This window comes from Lolium perenne, chromosome 1 (assembly GCF_019359855.2).
Source record: "Lolium perenne isolate Kyuss_39 chromosome 1, Kyuss_2.0, whole genome shotgun sequence".
NCBI classification, from domain to species: domain Eukaryota; kingdom Viridiplantae; phylum Streptophyta; class Magnoliopsida; order Poales; family Poaceae; genus Lolium; species Lolium perenne.
In genome coordinates this window covers 13783115-13790428 of record NC_067244.2, presented here as the reverse complement: position 1 = coordinate 13790428, position 7314 = coordinate 13783115, and the positions used below count along the sequence as shown (strand labels likewise).

The following is a 7314-nucleotide window of genomic DNA, read 5'->3' as shown; positions in this document are numbered from 1 at the left end:
CTCTCAGGTTCACCTCAGGGAGTTCCCACCTATACATGCGAGAATGCGCCTAAGTGTAGGAACCCCATGTCCGAGGAAGCGGGCACACCGGAGGGGTAGCATTGGATATAGAACCATCTCAAATCACTTTTGTGCATGCCATGTGGACACACACAACTTTTGGGGCCATTCCCTAGGTCCAGATGCTCCATTTCGGGAAACCCTAGTTACGGTGACCGCGTAGTCTACCCCTTTGTTGCATCCCATCGTAGTCCCCCGGTGGGCGTATGCCTACGTTTGAGCTTGGTTAGGTCATAGGTACATGTGGAAACAAGGATCATACCCTATGATCCCAAGGTTCTCTCCGGTTCACCTCCAGGAGTTCACCTATACATGCGGGAATCTGCTAAGTGTAGGAACCCCATGTCAGAGGAGCCGGGCACACCGGAGGGGTAGCATTGGATATAGAACCATCTCAAATCACTTTTGTGCATGCCATGTGGACACACACAACTTTTGGGGCCATTCCCTAGGTCCAGATGCTCGATTTCACAGCGAAACCCTAGTTCTGTTGACATGGCAGTCTACCCTTTGTTGCATCCCATCGGGGTCCCCGGTGGGCGTATGCCTACGTTTGAGCTTGGTTAGGTCATAGGTACATGTGGAAACAAGGATCATACCCTATGATCCCAAGGTTCTCTCCGGTTCACCTCAGGGAGTTCCTATACATGCGGAATACGCCTAAGTGTAGGAACCCCATGTCCAGGAGCCGGGCACACCAGGAGGGTAGCATTGGATATAGAACCATCTCAAATCACTTCTGTGCATGCCATGTGGACACACACAACTTTTGGGGCCATTCCACAGGTCCGATGCTCGATTTCTGACGAAACCCTAGTTACGGTGACCGCCGTCTACCCCTTTGTTGCATCCCATCGGGGTCCCCCGGTGGGCGTATGCCTACGTTTGAGCTTGGTTAGGTCATAGGTACATGTGGAAACAAGGATCATACCCTATGATCCCAAGGTTCTCTCCGGTTCACCTCCGAGGAGTTCCCCCCTATACATGCGAGAATCTCTCCACCTTTTTTTCCCGCCCACCCTTTTCCCACATTGCTTCTCTCCCGCCCTTTTTTCCCGCCCACCCTTTCCCATTTGCTTCTCTCCCGCCCTTTTTCCCACCCTTTCCCGCCCATTCTCTCCCGCCATGTTTTCCCGCCGTTTCAGCCCCTCGTCGGCCTATATATAGCCATGGCTTCTCCACTAACAAGCACCACAACATTTCTCCCTTCATCACTTCTCTCATCCAATAGAACCACAAAATCTCTACGAGCTGAGAGCTGCCGCTGAGATGGCTCCTCGTCGCCGTAGCAACACGGGCTTCATCGGCGTTCGCTGCCGGCTGCGGGACATTTCGCGGTGAAATCACCGCCGGTGGTACGCGTGTGTGGCTCGGCACCTTCTACACGAAGGAGGCTGCTGCCGCGCATACGACGTTGTGGCTTGGAGGTTTGGCCGGCCGCGCCACGAAATGAACTTCCGGAGGTCAGGTCTACGACGGAAGCTCGAGAGTCTCTCTGCGAGCCACTACTTCGCTCACGGGGTGAAGCGCGGCGATGCGGGGGCTGGCCGGCGGTTGATACCACCGGGGCGGACGAGCGATTCATGGCACGGTGGCGCGAGAGACCATCCCGGAGACGTCGAGGCAACGCGCGTTACGGAAGGAGAAGCGGACGTACGCGAGAGAGAGGAGGGCGGAAGCGGCGAAGAAAGGCGAGGTTGAAGCGAGTGCGCCAAAGAGAGGCGTCGACATGGGGGGAGAATGATGAAGCGGTGGTTGTGGAACCTCGCAACCACCGCTTCAGAGGACACCCCAGCGAGGATGAAGATTTCGACTTCTCTCGATTAATATGTGTGTGTGTCGAGTCCGTGTGTCTAGCGGGTCATGTGTCGACCAGTGTTAAGTGCTTTTTTCGTGTGTGGGTTTAGTTCTTTAAATGCTTTGGTTTGTGTGTGGGTCTAGTTCTTTAAGTGTTTTGGTTCATGTGTGTGGGTGTAGTTTCTTTAAGTGTTTTGCTTCCTCTGTGTGGGTGTAGTTCTTTAACTGTTTCGGTTCGTGTGTGGGTCTAGTTCTGTAAGCGCTTTGGTATGTGTGTGAGTCTAGTTATTTAAGTATTTTGTATCGTGTGTGGGTCTTAAGTTCTTAAATGTATCACTTTTATGCATGCCATGTGTACACACACAAGTTTTGGGGCCATTCACCCCCTCAGGGTTCGATTTACGCGAAGGGTTCTATACCGCCCTTATACATATATATAGGTTTCCCGCAAAGGGGTTCGCCAAAATAGCACTGAGAAATAAATAAACAAAAAAAATGATTGGGATTAATAATTATATGGGTAATAATTATCTCTTTGATGCAAAAAAAATGGAAAAACAAAAATGTGCATATCATTCTATGTGCCGACGACTGGCGTTGCGCCGAGGGTCACCGTCGGCACAACATTAGAAAGACCCACCTGTCGATCGTCTATGTGCTGACGGCCACCGCAGCCAGGAGACTACCAAATCGGCCACTGATTCGGTGACGGCTCCGTGACGATTAACGGCCGGAGCCACGTGTCGGCGCATGTACCGAAGCGGCCGTCACAATGCCGACGGTGACCTTGAGCACTAGCTTCGTGTCGACGGTCCATTTGGCGCCAGTGACTTAATCGGTGTCGCAGCGGCTGTGCCGAAGCGGTGGCTTATGCGCCGACGGGCAGCTCCGTCGCCCGATCGACCAACGCTTACATGCGACGGCCCCAGACATTTGGCCGTCGGCACACGGCGTTTCTCCCGTAGTGAAAACTTATGGTTATAGTCTTGTCTTGCATTTGTCATGTGGCCGGGCGCGACCAGGTCATCTAGTAAACTTAAGACTCAAAGGATTTCCTTGAAGAGGGAAATTATCACTTATGTTGGCCATATGTATGTGCACTAAGATCTTTTGATTGGACGACGACGGCGCTTGTGCATTGTTTTCTTCTTGGAGGTGTCGCTTTTTGGAGAGTCTAAAGTTTAGATGTTGTCATGGTGGTGGATGTATTGTTGCTGCTACGGCTGGAACACCATAGCGGGACTTTTCGTTTCTTAGTTTTTTTTTGGCTGTGTGCATCCGTACTACCATTAGAGTATTGTGTAGTTGCAGAGGCTTGATATTAATATATTTACTTTATCGAAAAATGCTGTATGTGCGGGAGCAATCCTGCAATGAATTCACACAATCAGTCCAAGAAATATGGGACGTAGAAAAATCAATATTTTATCATATCAAACTTGTAGAATTTAAGAATCAAAAATTATTTCCACAAACATAAATGGTGTGCTTGCCTCTGTTCATTAGTCGAGTGAAGCAGCCGGCTCAGTGACGTCGATGAATAGCATATTTCCAAGATTTTGGTTCCCATAGTTTCGGCCCTGTACATGAAAAACCATGTCAGCACATCTCTATGAAAATTAACGGCATCCAAGTCAAAATTACAGAATGATACAAATCTTTACTATTAAATGTCAATACGACCGTGGTACGTCCTCCCGTCCAGTCGCTCGCTCGTCATCGATCGATCGCACCCATGGGCCGCTCGCTCGATCCATCCATGGGCCGATCTGCTGGTTTCGCTCGAAAAAGAGTCCAGGTCGAGAGTTGACAGGGGCACTGCGCCGCGCCCGGGTGTCCGGTCCAAAGACGGAGAAGTTGTGGTCGTGCTAGCCATGCCCAAACGTCGCTCAGGCTGTGGCTGCTCCGGTCACGTCTCTGTGCAGCGGCTCGGCCTCTACGTGTACACATGCTATCCGTAGAGATTGAAATCAAGCGCACACCTAGCTACGTAATGCTCAAGCCAACTAAGTCTGTTACGTGTGTTTTAAAAATTAGAAGGATGCACCACATCAATGCCTCTACGGCTCTACCGGCGCCGACACCTACGGAATCTACATCGATTCTGGCCTTTCGTCAAAATTTCGTACAACCGTTATTCTTGTGCAGGGAGTTTGCTTCCAATTTCTCCCTCTTATTTCGATATTTCTGATCAACCTGAACTTGCTCAACACATCAGCCCTCCCCGACATGAACACGGACGAACGAATTTTGTTTTGTATGAAGGGCCACGGAAGTATCATTTGTATTGTGCCACTACAACTTGTAGGAGTTAGGAAAATAAGATTGGAAGGGTATCTTATTTGTCAAAACAAAAGCGCACTTCAAAGCAGTTCAACTGACTACAATTATAACCTCATGCTCGGAAGAACAACTGACTACAATTTCTTCAGAGTTTTTGGACTGTGATAGTGCTGAATTTCTGCTAAACCCAAATATGTAAGGAGAATTTTCTAAGCTATTAATGTACGCTACTCTGCTCGCAATATAATTTCTCCAAAGATAACTCTCCTGGTACTTAATTTAAGGAAATGATCAATGGAAGAAGGTTGTTTGGCTGAGGAAAAGGGAAGTAGCGTCCATGTCAGGTTCATCAAATTTGGATGATGCAGGAATCATATACTCGGCAGCTGATGGGGGCGCCAACACGGTAGACGTTCTTTAGTTGTATGTCGATGTGAAAATATGCTTTTCACTGCTTGTGGATATGTTTGCTGAGACCCTATGACTAGGTAGTCAGTTGATGTTGCTTGAGAGGAGTGAGGACACGGTGGTGAAGAGGCGGTCGAAGCAACCCAGGTGACATAAGATTTTCGATGCCCGTGCTCAGCGTTTTTCTTTTTTATAAAGATGTTATAAAATTTTGTTCACCCGTAGCAACGCACTTGGTATTGTGCTAGTAACTGATATTTCACAATCGTGTACACAAGACAACATACTCCCATGGTAAATACTGTGACCAAATTATAGAAAGTATGTCATCAATAGTACTGCTTAACTGTATGCATATTTGTTGTGTGGAAACACTGCAAATGGGACATAGGCGGTAAAGGATGATATAGGCATGATTTAAGTTTATCGAATCAAAGTTAATAAGCTTTATATTGAAAGAAAACCTCCTGACATGCGAAAAAGCAATTGACAACCTTCTTATCATTGAGTTAATGAAATAGATGTACCAAATGTGTTTCCAAAAGTGAAAATACACTTGGAGTTGAATAATATTTCAAACTGCAGACCATAAGTTATTAAGTTGTAGTACATTTGTAAGAGAATAGACAAGGAAAAAATAAACTAAATTAAAATTAAAGTTACCTTCGTCAGGATCGCTTGAACAAACATGAGATATATCCTTGTATTCAAGGCTATTGAGCCGGTGTTGGAGGTGTCCATAAATTGGCTTCATATTTATAGCTGGGCAGTATCTAACGGTGAGCTTCTGAAGGGCTGAGTAATTTCCAAGTCTACCTGGTAAGGACTTCAGATGTCTGCATTTCCCAAGAAGTAGTGATTCAAGTGATGGTAGGTCTCCCAAACAGTCCAGTGACTCCAGACCACTACATTCCATAAAACTTAAATCTATGAGTGCATCCAACTGCGCTGACACCAAACGAAGTTTCGGACAGCCAGATATATCTAAAGACACGAGACATGGCAAAGGATTAGTTCTAGGTGAAGCAGACTGCTCTGTCATACTTGTGGTTGTAAGGTCATTGCAGTTTTCCGCCGACGCTGGTGTATCGAAATGTTGTAGACTCTCCAACTCTCTATCATCCCGCCCCGGTATGAACTCAAGACTATCACAGGATATAATGGTAATACGAGTGAGAGATGGGGGGAAGAACGAAAAGCTCTGTCAAGCTTTCACAATTGATTATTTGTAGCTCTTTAAGATTTGACAGGAGCTGATCCTTCCTCGAAGTACAGTTTCCTTTCACTTTGGTGGGGCCTATTAGCTTGCTGCAAATAGAAACTGACAATTTCTTCAATGATACCAAGCTTCGGAACTCTTCTTCAGGCCAGCAGATGAGCATGTGGCAACCTATAATCTTCAAATCCACAAGCTGATGAAACCATTTCCAGACCCCAACTGTTGGCTGCAATGGATTTGAGGAGAACAAAACGCTGCAATGAATCAGCTGCATTGTCAAATACACACTTCATGATCTTGATCAAGCATTAGTGCTGGTGTTGCTTGGTATCCATGATATCGAGTAATAAGTCGGACAAGTAAGACATGCACCTCGATCTAAGAGCATCTCCGGTCGCGTCCCCAAAGCGTCCCCAAAGGGATTTGGGGCGCGCCGGACAAAAGCGTTCAACCGCGTCCCCAAAGCCCATTTTTGTCCGGCGCCTATACGACTCCCGGGTGTCCGGCGCCCCGAGCCCGTCCCGTCCCACTGAGGGACGCTCCGAGGACGCCGACACAACTGCTTATATGGCTCCCACATGTCGGCGACTATTTGCATAAACCGTTGGTTCGCGCCTCTTTTCTCGTCGCTCCTTCCTTCCCGCGCCTCCCACCCCACCGCCGCCGCTGGATTTCCCGGCCGTTTGGGCGTCCCGATCTGTCTTTGCGAGTCAGCACCGTTGTCGCGGCCGGGGCTCCCGCCGGTCGTGCGCCGCCGCCGCGTGCGCCGGGCGCCTCCCGAACGCGCCGTCAAATCCGCCTCTCACCTCCTCGCGCACGTTAAGGTGCTCGACGACTTGCCGAGTAAGCGCGATTGGTCGCCTGTTTGTTGCGTCGTGCACCGCACCGGCGCAATTTTAACCATTGATTTTGCTTTAGCCATGGACGACGACGATGAGATGGTTGCCTGCTGGCTGTGGAGGGCGAGCAAGCGTTCGACGGCGACGACCTGCGGAGCATTTGCTGATCATCGCGTCCCTCCAGGGCATGCTTGACGCTGAGGCGGAGAAGAGGAAGAGGCCGCGCCGCGGAGGATCAAGGCCGGGAAGAAGGAAGTGAAGCCACGGGAGGATGGAGGGGCATGCCATGCCGCAGTAACGACTACTTCGCCGACGGGGCAACACATGCCGACAATTTTCGCGCCGTGGTGTGGATGAGCAAGGGCCTGTTCATGAATATCCTCCACGGCGTTCGAGAGTTCGACCCCTACTTCAAGCTCAAGGTCGGCCAGCTGTAGGCGTTCTCGGGTTCTCATCCATTCGAAGTGCACCGCCGCCATGAGGATGCTTGCATACGGAGCACACGCCGATACACGGGACGACTACCTTCGCATGAGTGAGTCTACTTGCCATTGAGTGCATGTACAAGTTTTGCCAAGCTGTGGTGGGAAAGTTTGGCAAATACTACTTGAGAGGGCCAACTGAGGAAGAGATCGCAAGGATCATGGCACAAAATGCTGCGAGAGGATTTCTGGAATGCTTGGAAGCATCGATTGCATGCAGGCATGG

The 7314-nt window shown here is 49.2% G+C and overlaps 1 pseudogene; it reads right to left on the bottom strand.

Annotated features, from left to right (window-relative positions):
* Nucleotides 1-3370: 3370 nt before the first annotated feature.
* LOC139831464 (uncharacterized) lies at nucleotides 3371-6237 on the bottom strand (annotated as a pseudogene).
* Between the last annotated feature and the right edge of the window lie 1077 nt (nucleotides 6238-7314).